Below are 13,178 nucleotides of genomic sequence, written 5' to 3'. Positions count from 1 at the left end.
ACTAGTAGGACATGTAGTTGTAAGAGGTGGGAACTTCATGGCATTCCTTGCTCCCATGCAATGAGTGCTATTACGTTGACAAAGAAACCTCCAGAGAGTTTTGTGTATGAATGTTACTTCAATAAGACATTTATGAGGGTGTATGAGCCTATCATATATCCTCTTAATAGTGAACACCTATGGAAAGATCTAAAAAAGGGGTCTGTACTACCCATTGAGCATATCAAGCTTCTAGTTAGGCCAAAAAAAGTTCGAAGAAGAGAGTCTGATGATCCCCCAACTTCAACAAGTAGTCAAGGGCAATTTAAAAAGTTGTTTAGAGTCGGGTTAATGGAGTACAAATGTAAAAAGTGCAAAAATTAGGCCACAACAGCAGAAAATGTCTAAAAAATGCAAGTGCTGCAAATAACAATAGAAGAGCAATAGCAAGTACACACCATGTTACTGTTAATCCACATGAGCAGGAAGCTACGCAACAAAGAGATACTGCAAACACATATGAGGCAGCAAGTGGTCCACATATGGCAACGTGTGATCAACATGAGATAGCAAGCGGTCTATGAAATGAAGAGCTTCAACCACAACAAGAAGAAATTATATACCGGCCTCAATATTCTACTGTTGGTACAGACACACATCCTTGTTTTACAATTGACCCAATGGGTGGAACAAGTACCTACTTGACTGATGAGATTCTACTTGATCTCATTAATCAAATACCATGTGAACCAGCAAGTAGTCAGCTATTTACTCAACCACCCAAAGTTGAGATTGGCCCCTCTCTAGTTAACACTCTTTCTCTATGTACCAATTCAGTTTGTAGATTTTTTGGGTTATTAACTAATATTAGTTGCTTTTTTCTTTTCTTCTTGATCATGGTTAGGGTAAGAAAGTGAAGTACAGATGTAGGGTATGTCGAAAATTTGGACACACTCGAAATAATTGTAACTCTACACTGACAGCTCTTTATAGAAGGTCCCCTTATGAACCACGTGGTTTGACTGTATGATCTATTTGATGCCTAACCATTAAATTTCACATTTTTATTGTATTCGGTTGTTTTTTTCTTATTGTTGATTTTTCTTTTTTTTTTATGTTTAGAGACATAAGAATGCAAAAGCTGCTACTACAACAAAGACCATTACTGCTGCAAAGAAGGCTTGAATGATTCTGCTACAAAGAAAGCTACTGTTACATCTCATGTCATTTTGTGTCGTTCACTTTTTGATTTTTGGGAACAATTAGTGTCTTTTAACTAGGAATGATCTCAGCAGATTTTGTTTAATTTTATCTTGTATTTTATGAAAGACATGGACAAATGAGAAGTAATTGTTGGGTAAATATGTGACCTATTTTACTGGTTCACTTTTTGTTACAGCAATGAAATTGATTCGAAAAGTTATTTCTATTCTCATTTAAATATCTATTACTTCTTTTTTAATGATCATGCTTAGATTTCCAATGAATTCATGATCAATTTGGACAACACATGCAACATTGCAAACTCTGAAGTAATTTACAGATTGCTAACAAAGCATTATATTTCAATGCTACTTTAACAATACATTCATAACCATACAACTAATAATTATCTAAATCCCTTGCATTATCTTCATACATTACCTAGTAGCTACTACATCAGAGGCCCCTAATTCACAACCCAGACAAACATATGCAACCAGTGCCAAATTACTCTTTTCGAAACCATTGATAGATTATAGTAACAATGGCCATGAATAACATCAGATTCATTCTGTGCTCTTTGTGTTTTCTTTTCTCCACATCAGTCTCCAAATCTTTCATCTTCTTTGTTAACCTCCGTGTGTGCCTTCCCAGTTTATCACACCTCTCACAGCTGCTTGTTTCATGCCACTTGAAGTATCCACAATCGACTCCGTCATTATTATGCTGGTCATAGAGAACACTTATTGTCTCTTAGGAGCTCAAATTCTCCAAACAAAGAAAACAAAATTTTCTGAAGTAAAGACTTACTTCATAATAGACACATCCATAGAATTTTCTCAGCTATCCATGAAGTCTTCACCGTGGCTGGTATACCGCAACCACATATTGGTGGTTCTCCCATGACAACTTCAAAGAAATTTAGGAATTCAATGAATAGTTGAAGGGAATTGAACGAAGAAAGCACCTGATCCTCTATATTTTGGTCAAGATCTGAGTGACTTGCCATTTTTATCATTCAAAAGTTGATCACGTGATGTTCTCATGAATGGATCCGTCAAGAATTCGAATGGAAAAGTTAGCAGGGACAAAAATTGATTATTTTTCATTTGTAATATATTAAAAATGATCATTTTCGTTCTCAAGAACTAAATTTTCACATCGTTAATATGTGAGGGACAATTTGTGCAATTTTCTCATGTTCATTTTATAATTTTCCTTTCTGGAAAGTTACTCACCTGAGCAAACTTAATTGAATACTAGTACCACTAATATAAAAAAACCCATGAGCCATTTAGTCAAATCCGTCTTCCGTTGTAGCATATCTTTACTTCTGTTGTGTGTACTAGGCAATACATACCGCGTGACGCGCGAAAGTAATTAATTTTTTTACCACTCTTGCCCACAAAAATATAGACAATAATACAATAATTGTCGTTTACAAACCGCTAATACAGATTGTATTGTTCAGATAAGTAAGAAACAATATAGTTATTATCGAAAATTGATGTTTGATAAATAAGTAAGTAGCAATATAGTTGTTAATATGGCTAATAAATATTATAGTGTTATGCGTATAGTTAACTTTTAAATGGTCGGGAGAAGTGATTGATTGGATGATACAGAGAAATGATGTGTAAATAAGAAATTTCAGACTCGAAACTTCACACTTAATAATTTAAAAAAAAATTAAATGCCATGGATGAATCAACTCCTAATCTTTGCATATCTCAACTCTCAAGGTTCAACACCTCTACCGTAACTCTCAAGGTTTAATAACTTTGCCATATCCATATGGGATAATTTGAGAAACCTCTCCTGAGATTTTCGATAATTTCACTCGACTCTCTTGAGATTTACATAATTATAGAGACCCCTCTTGTTGTAACAAAAAGACAATAATGCCCTTTATTAATTGTCAACTCATTGAAAAATTATGCCAAATAGTAAAACTCTTTCATCTATTATTAACCAATAATTCAAACCACAGTCTTTTCTATTTAACTGTCTATTCTCTTTCTCATATATCTATTTTTCTTTCAAACTCATTTATTTATTATTATCAACCAAATTTGTGCTGTTCATACTAATAAAATCATCATACACACTAAATCACCATTCACCAATATTTATATATCTTGGTATCTATTCTCAATCCTCGACTTTTCATTATTAGTAAATAGCTTCCTTGCGCCCATTTTTGTTTCCAGATTTTGATAGGTATTAGCAAATTGAAATTGTCAAATGACAAATTGAGTGCTAATTTCATTATCAAATTAAATGGAGATGAAGATAATGACAGTGATAAAAAAAATAAAAATTAAGGATAAGAAGTGGAATAGAAACTAAATATAGGTCATACTGTTATGATTATCATGAAAAAAAAAATTCTTGAAAGGAGTTTTCTGCAATTGTTAAAAATTTCATGGGAGGTATTTGAAATTAACCGTAAGTCAAATGCCCTGTGCTTGCAACTTAAAACAGATAGTATGAGTTTCAAAGTTAAAAACTGTAGTTTAAGAAGAATCTCGATAATAGCAAAATTTTCATGGCTTGGCTGTGAACCAAGTAATGAAGCCAATGACAACGACTGATATTATTTGGCCCGCCAACACTCATCCCAACTTTTCCTACAACTTTGCCAAGTTTTTTGTGTCTATTGCTTCAACATTTGTCAATTGATCCTTCAGATTTATCAACCGTGTTGCAGTTGCGGCAGAGGCAACATTTTGTTTCTCTTTGTTGGGAAGGTCCCACGTCCATAATTTGACTCCATTGAATGTCAGTGCGCCAAAAAACATTGGGATAATTGCAGAAACCTCCCCTTGATTTTTCATTATTAGTAAATAGTTTCCTTGCACCCATTTTTGTTTCCAATTTTTGATAGATATTAGCAAATTAAAATTGTCAAATGACAAATTGAGTGCTAATTTTATTATCAAATAAGATGGAGATGAAAATAGTGACAGTGATAAAAAAAATAAAAATTAAGGATAAGAAATGGAATAGAAACTAAATATAGGTTATACTATTATAGTTATCATGCAAAAAAATATTCTTAGTATATATTTGTAACTGCATTGTATTTCTATTTTTGATTTACAATTATTGATATTATTCTTATAGGGAGATTTGATTGATTTTGAATTCTGTGCCAATGTAATATATTAGATATTGATATTAGTAATGATGGTTTAGATTATTTTGTGTTAAAAAGGTGGCAGTTATGGAATTAAAAGTTAGGAATATTGATGAATATTGTAGTATATTAAGTAAAATCTGATATTATTATGAGATTGTATGTAAGTTTTTGGGTATATGATGTAGCGTTTATAGTTGATACAATTGTCTGCATCAAAAATTTTTAGATAAAAGAGAAACATTAGAACAAAGATAAGTGTTTATTTAATAGTGATTTATATGTTGATAAGTAGGTAATAGTGGTAGGAAATAAAGATAAATGAAACAGAGACTGTAAACCATTTTTTTTCTTTACATTTTTTTTTTTGTAAATTATAACTCAAGGGCATTAGAGAAATTTTGGAAAAAAGTATAGCCTTTTGGGTTTAGAATATTACTTAAATAGTGAAAATAGGGGAGGTATTTGAAATTAACCATAAGCCAAATGCCGTGTGCTTGCAACTTAAAACAGATAGTATGAGTTGTCAAAGTTAAAAACAGTAGTTTAAGTAGAATCTCGATAATAGCAAAATTTTCATGGCTTGGCTGTGAATCAAGCAATGAAGCCAATGACAGTGATTGCTATTACTTGGCCTGCTAACACCCATCCCAACTTTTCATCCAACTTTGCCATGTTTTGTGTGTCCATTGCTTTAAGTTCTGTCAATCCATCCTTCAGATTTATCAACTGTACTGCAGGTGCGGCAGAAGTCGCATCTTGTTTCTCCTTGTTGGGGCGGTCCCACCGCAAGAATTTTACTCCATTGAACACAAATGCACCAAAAACATAGTATTATACAGATGTAGAAGCACTTTTTTCTTGCTTTGTATCTCATAGACAAATACTCTCTTGAGTTTCCTTTTTGAAATGGATTTTGGCACCTTGATATGATGCAGAACAATTCCCTTCTCAACACCATTCCAAGGATGCCTATAAACAAAATCAATATAAAAAAAATTCTTAATCTACAATAGAGTTACTCTAAAACATTTGACCAAAAGAACAACTTACACTATCCTATTTGAAAGTCCTATGGACTTCGAACCAGGTCCCCTACTACTCAGCATGATTGGACCAAGCAGCGCTCAAAGGAGGAGAAATGACACATGCAGCTCCTCTTTTTGCCATGGAAGCTGCCCTCAAGGCACTAGCAGACCAAAATCTCATCCTGACAAGATTTTCCAAAAGTATTGCGCCTGCCAAACAAAAACGAAATAAAATTTGTGAATATGAAGACATCATCCGTGGCCACTAGTCACTATTCTAGTGGCTGAGTTTGTTTATGACAAACCAACTCATGAAATTCTTTTTCACAAATGATCACATGGATTCTCAAATCCTGAAGAGATTATAAAGCTAAAAGCTACCATATGTATATACACAAGCACAAATGGACAGAGTCTGGAATTCGTCCATAAAAATAAGAAGTCATTCTCTTGTTTTACAATTAAAAAATCAATACGAAGCCAAAGAAGTTATCTTCAAACCTGAAGGAGTGCATTTTAAGGTATTCCTGTTCCAACTATCTCATTCAAGTTATTTAAGTAAAAAAAGAAAGGATACTAAATTTAATGGTCTTCAGTTGTCGCAACACCACCAAACAAATTAATCCTGCAATGTGGTTGATTGTCACATGGTAATATGCTATCTTATGATAATGATGATCTTCACACAGGACCTGAGGAAGGTAAAGTCAAGAGAGTTGTAGTTGTGGGTTAGGATTAAAATATCAAAATGGGTGATTTATGTGGGTTAAATGGATATAGTTTTACATGATTTTAGTTATCTTACCCATTTATGATCTACTACAAATTTTATTTTTTTTCTCCCATATTCTTTGAGCAACAAAAATAAGATATCATTGTAATCAACACAAATAAAACACATTGTATTAATAAATAAATTTTTACCTACAAAAATTACACAGAAGAACCAATTGTGGTGAATTTCAAATGTTGCACTCTATAAGAGTCTCAAAATAATTTAGGTATGAATGTAAGAAATCAATTAAGCCTCAATGAGTTTATCAAACTTTGATGAAAGGGAGGGAGGAAGTAGGATGAAATTTAACAAAATTTTTAAAAAATGAAAATTAAAGAATAGGAAAACAACGTTAAATATGCCTTTGCAAAAAGTCAAATATAATTATTGTACTGGTAGTGATTTAAATTTATTTACTAATAAATTTAAATCTACGTCTAATTTAATTAGTTCTACATTGGTAGTCCCGATCTATCCATTTAATAGCCACTGGTTAATGGGTTTAATTAAGTTATCCATTTAAACCTAATAAAATTGCATACTGATGCTCATTTGTTAAACAACAAGTTGAAAAATTGGTTGCTATTTATAACTTTAAATGGATGGAAAGAGTAATAAAATAGGAGGTAGATAGGTTGCGTAATTGGATAAAAAATTGCACAATTTGATTGAAGCAGGAAGGGTGAAGCAAAGGTAGAGTTTGTGGGAGGGAGAAGAGTTGGAGGGATGTGAGAAGTTTGGACTAGAAAGGTGAGAAAGAGAATATTGAAAAGTAAGGAAATGTTGAGAGAAAGTGTCTAAAAAAAAGGACTTGGAGGGGAGGGATAATAATGTTGTACTTGGTGTGCTTTTAGTATTTCTTTAGGTATTTTTGTGATTTTTATTCAAATTTTTAATATATTTTAAGGTTTTGGATAAGGTACATAAATACAATATAAATTAAATACTAAAATAGCACTCTTTTGATATTTTAAACTTTTTTTTATATAAGTAATATAAATAATTCATTTACTATTATTATTATTATATTAAGTGTAAATCCATGCATAGCACGAGTTACAATACTAGTGTTGTTGTAATGGATGAGCAGTTGTCTTTAATTAAGGAATAAAAAGAACTTAAAATATAAATAACAAACTATAAACGGTTTATGAAGTAGATAGTGAAAAAGTTTTAAATCTTCAATTTGACTGGTGATAGAATTGCTTATAATCCACTAGTTTTTATGTACTAAAATAAATTAAAAAATCCAAAAAAATTGGAAGTTTGGAACCTATTGAGAGGCTCTCCACTAAAAATCCCCCTGCAATACATATAAATACAAATACAGATACGAACAAATCCTCCAATGCAGTAACTGCCTATCAATCAGTCATGTCCAAGCATCTTCAGTTCTCCTTCCATAAATCTTTGATGTTCAACAATTTTTCTTCCTCTTCTCATGGGTTTTCTGCATTCTCTCTTCCTTCTACTTTTTACGGAAAAATTTTACTGAACATTCTACTCAACACCACTAAATCTTCTTGGGAAAATAATTGTTGGGTTCATATTAAGAACTTGTACTTCTGCATAAATACATATGACTTTCAGTTTCACACTTCATTCAGGACATGTCCTTGTACATAAATTGCATCGCAGGGGGTAAGAAGCGGAAGATATGAATTGCATACAGTAGTGTCTTGTTCTCATGCTGACTATTTTTAAACTTCTAAGATACATTCTATACCAAACACAATAGTGAGCTAAATCGAGATTCCCTGCTTCAGGTTGTGCTTAATGTGTTGGAAGTGTACCTTGTGCCCAATAATATTTGGTTGCTATGGAAAGTTGAAGCATGCATGTATACCTTATTTGCAATTAGCTGATTTAGGATTTTTCTGGGGCGCCGAGATTTTTTAACAGAAATAGTTTCTTGGACAAGAATGCTCATATTTTTGTTTGGCAATTTACAGACACCATGGCTGGACTAACGGCATGTTCATGTTGTGAGGGGGTAAGTTTTGGAGGGCTTGGATATTGTCACAACTGAACTGTATTTATGGTCTAGTTGTGAGAATACGTTGCATTATTAATCTACTACAGTGTTCCAGTGAATTGGCAGTGTTCATTGTTTTGCTCTGGTAGATTTTGAATCCAGTTGTTGTGGATGATTTTGTATTTGGTTATGTGAATTAGGTAGGGTGGTAGTTTGAGTGTTTGGTCGAAACTTGAACTAAATGATAAGGACCAAGTGATAAATGTGGGGTGGCAGGTGATCCTTCGTCACCTTCTACTGAGGAGAACCGTGCGGAGATATATGATATGATTATGGTTGGGGCATATTAGTAAAAAGGCCAGAGGTTCATTCTTCCAACCTAGTGGAAGATGCCAGTAGTATGTCACGGGCATGCCTACCGATACAAAAGGCTCCATCTAGAATACAGCATGGAACAACAGGTATTCAATCTTTGATGGGATATAATATAAGGGGAATTACCGTTTATTTCAATGGCAGGCAGACTAGTAAATCAACTACGTAACATACATGATACATGCACAAGAAGGCACCCGCACACCAGGCAGAAGGACCATTGGGTCTTGATCTAATGATCAGGGAGAGCCCTTTTAAAACTCTCCCATGCACTAGTTAAAGAGTTAAACCTCGCCTAGTACATCACACAAGAAGCATAATGCTTCTGTCTAGTCTAATGATTTACTCCCAACCTTCATATATCTTTGGATTTCCCTCATAGATTAGGAGTATAAAAAGGTTAAACAGCCGACTTTGTAGGGGAACCAAAAAAAAAGAGCACATGACTTGTCTGAGGGCTAATGAGTCTCTGGAATATAAAGCGTATGATGCATGCACTGAATAGAGACACGTCAAGAGCTGGCGGCTAGTGGTTACTTTTTTTTTTTAATAAGATTAATGGACTTGAAGCCAATATCTAGACTCAATTAACCCAAGAGTAGGATTACAAACGAATCAAACTATTCACGACCGCTTGTGAGCTAACTTGGACAAAGCTTGACTCAAGCTCTGTCAACATTGAGTACGGGTACAAAGAAACTCAATTTGTTAACTCATAAATCGACTCGATTACATACACACACACACATATATATATGTTTTTATTTTTTATTTCAATATTAAAATTACGTAAATGTTCTTAATATTTTATTATTTGTTTAAAAAAATTACTATTTTATTCATTTTTTCAAATAGAATAATTATTTTTTTAGAAAAAAAAAAAACTTGAGTAGGCTTGAGCTTTGAGGTCGAGGTTGATATTGAAACTTTTTACTAAGAACTCATCGAATTCCAACCTGAGTTTGAGTTTGATAAAATTGAATCGAGATTTGATTCGATTAGACTCGACTCATTTTCAAGTAAAGTGAAGATGGGATTTAAAAAGCGGATACAGAAAAAGAAAAATCTAAATTTAAAAATTTTAATTTTAATCACTAGATGAACTCCTCCTTCGATCGCTACTTGATTCTTGTTTAACCCGGAGTATGCGGACCATTAAAGTGGCACCCATATCATAAAAAAATCAAAAGCACGTCAACTTCTATTCTTGACTCACGGTTTCCTTTTTACCATGTTACCAGTAGTCTGAACATGTTGCCCGTAGTCTGAACTCCGAAGTTTGGGCACTTTCCAAATTCACGTCCGCCTCCCACCTCCTCTCCTTCTTAGTACCTGTCATATGTTCAAATTAGGGGTGCAAACGAATCGAACCTTTCGCCTTAAACTCGAGTTCAAAATATTAAACTCGTTAACTCGTGAGCCGGCTTGCGAGTTTGAGTATATATTTTTATTTTTTATTTTAATAATAAAATTATATAAATATTCTTAATATTTTATTATTTATTAAGAAAAAAAGATTATTTTATTTACTTTTTAAAAAATAAAATAATTATTTTTATTTTTTCGAATTCGAACTCAAACTCGATCTCAATCTCTGCTCGAATCGAGTCGAGCTCGAGTTCAAACTTTAAAATTGTCATTTCGTCGAGTTCGAGTTTGATAAAATTAAATCAGAACTCAATTCGACTCGATTCAACTCATTTGTAACCCTTCAAACGTACAAGGATTCAAGCCCATTAGAAAGGAAAACAAAGACAATGACAAATTCAGTAAAAACATACAAATATGGGCATATGATCAAAAATTTAAAACCATCCCACAATTCTGCATTCCACCCCACACCAGAAATCACTGGCAATTTGTTAGTGTTCTACTGTTCTTTGAATAAGTAAAATTTAGCTCATACTGGGGACCAAAAAGTATTTTGACCAATGCCACATCAAACCACCATCCAAGTCCAAATGACTTTTTCGAAACGCAGACCATTTTCCCTCTTTATTTATTCAAGATAGATTTCTGATCTCATTTAGCTCCTCTCAGTTTCAAAAATTACAACTACTTCCCTTACTTTAAAAATTTATGTAACAATATCGACAAACCAACAGCATGTACTTTTTCACAAATATTCTAAATTACCCTTCTTCTAGAGAACAAGACAAAATTATACAAGTTTTTAATATATAACTTCTTGTGCATGGCTTACTTACTAAAGTAAATAGAGTCCAATGACTCCCACATAGGGATGACAATGGGGTGAGTGTCCGCGGGGGTAAAAATGGGCCGGGGGATAGGGTGGGGCCAGGACAAAATATTTCCCCCGCCTTAAAACGGGGCGGGGCGGGGCGGCCGCATATATTTAAAATATATATATATTAAGCAAGCTGCTGTTCATCAACCGAAGCTAATTCACCGAAGCTAGCCTTATTTTTTTACAGGATTCTTGTCCATTTTCCATAGGATTTTCTCTTAGTGATGGCCCAATTTGTGCACAATCAAATTGTGTTTTGTTTCCATGAGGTCATCCATTTCCGAGTGTTAAGATCCATCTCATGATTGCTTGTCTCCATGTTCTTTGAAAGAGCATCAGCATAGTTATTTGAAGCAGGATCATCCGCATGATCTTCAATCAGCTGAAGTAAGATAAAATTTCATGAAGAATTCAAATGAATCATAATTTACACATGTTCTCAAATTATAATCCACACTCACCGAAGCTATTCATCTGCCGAGTAATGGGTTGTTTTTGTTGTTTCTCTTTTGATACTTATTCGCGATTGCAAACAGATGAAGATTGAAGAAGGTGAAGCCGAAAGTGGCTCGACAGCCTATGGACCCTTCTATTATTCGATGGTTTAGCCACGTCACAGACAAGCCTCCCCCTAACTACAAGGAGGTGGCGGAGGCGGGGGGTGGGGGGCAAGGGGCGGGGGATGGGGGGAGTTATTTGACAACGGGATGAGGGATGGGTGAAGGATCTCCCGCTCCATCCCCGCCCCATTGCCACCCCTGCTCCCACTCACCACAAAATCCATCACTAACTAATTATTGTCTAATACAACTCAGTACCACTACTATCAATATTAAACCAATAAATGCCCCCATGTCCCTAGCCCCTAGAACATAATTCATCATTGTTTTAGCATTCTTAGAAATAACAATACGATTCTCGATATGCCAAAACGAATCAAGAACATGAAACCACAAGTTCTGGACTAAAATTAGGATCAACGTTTGGAGATGGATGTCTTTAATCTATCTTAAACCACTCAAGAAAAATTAAGACGAGTATAACAACGCCACAATCAAGGAAATTACTTGATTGATAAGTCGAGAAAACATTGTAGGTCAACTCTAAGATATTCAAGAACAGCTTTCACAAGTTAAAAGAACTCTTTCTCTCAAGAAAGCAGTTCTGAAAATTTCTCAACCAAATTCTTATTCCATGTCTTATCTAACTTACTATCGCATAACTGAAGCTTTTATATAGCCTTTATAAGAATAAAAAATCCTAATCAAATTAGAAAACAATTAACTAGTTTCTAAATCCTAACTCGGCTTACTATGGTCAAAATGACCTTAGTCATTTAGTGAACCAAACTAATGACTTGAGTAACTCTTAATTAATACTAGTTAAGTAACTAACAATTGCTAGAATTAATTTAAAACACACGGCCCACTTAACAAATAACAAATGATACTAACACAATAGGAATTTGGATCTGGTAAAACAATATGAATCCGGATGTGTTAGAATAAACACACTAAAACTATACAAAATTAAGAATAAATAAGGAAGGGATCTCGAATTTGTGAATCTCCAATGAATCAATCACTTGTATGATTTCAACATGAGCCACCAGGTCCTATGTTCGCATCATTCCTCTCCTTTTGAAAGTGATTTATCAACAAATCGATAGATTGGAATGAATGTAACAACTCAGGGACTACCTTCATGCAAGCATACCATGTTGTGTGTTGCTTATGTAACTGCAAGAAACTCACAAGTAAAGTTTTCAACCAAGGGATGTACCAATGTATACAAAATTGGTTACAATGCCATTTTGCTCTTTGTTTCTCATAGAAATTCTCCTTAACACCCGAATTAACCCTTTGTCATGGATTGTTACATTTGGATGTGCAAAAAAATCACAATTAGTATTTGTAGACGTAAAATCACTTTAAAACTCACCATTTGTAAACGATGCTCAAAGAGACTAGACAAACTCCTAATTTGGTCATGCAAGGTAATAAAATTGATCACTATTTGATGTTTAACCAGCACATCTTGCATGGATGAAACTAGATAAGAATAGACAACCTTAGAATCTGCAAATGAAACAACAAAGTTAGTGCCTAAAAAATTAGAATTTGGACAAAAAAAGTATGAAACATCAATATCGAACTCATAAGTAAGTATGAAACAAAGTTCAAGTATAGTTACTCCCTTTGAAACGATATTTGGCTTATCAACAAGCAATCTAGCTCAAGATGAAAGATTGAACATATGTTGATAGCAACAAGAAACAACACTCAAGATTCCAACTTCATGAAAGCTCTTTAATTTTTCAATGGATGTAGGAATGGAACAATTTAAGATCAAGACAATGGTACTTTGCTTAACTTGTACAAAATAAGAAATACTAAACAAAGTAAAATTAAGATCATTAGAAAAATCATAAACTCTTCTCACATCATTGGCTTTGG

General features: G+C 33.7%; 1 long non-coding RNA gene across 1 annotated transcript; it reads right to left on the bottom strand.

Annotated features, from left to right (window-relative positions):
- Positions 1-10,804: 10,804 nt before the first annotated feature.
- On the bottom strand, positions 10,805-11,390 carry LOC140004866 (uncharacterized). Its single transcript, XR_011812696.1, has 2 exons — positions 11,184-11,390; positions 10,805-11,104 (listed from the first exon to the last, which is right to left on the bottom strand). It is a non-coding gene; the product is annotated as an uncharacterized lncRNA (long non-coding RNA).
- Positions 11,391-13,178: the final 1,788 nt, after the last annotated feature.

This window comes from Coffea arabica, chromosome 4c, assembly GCF_036785885.1.
Source record: "Coffea arabica cultivar ET-39 chromosome 4c, Coffea Arabica ET-39 HiFi, whole genome shotgun sequence".
NCBI lineage: Eukaryota > Viridiplantae > Streptophyta > Magnoliopsida > Gentianales > Rubiaceae > Coffea > Coffea arabica.
The sequence above is the reverse complement of the archived record's forward strand: the minus strand, read 5'-3'. Positions and strand labels throughout refer to the sequence as shown.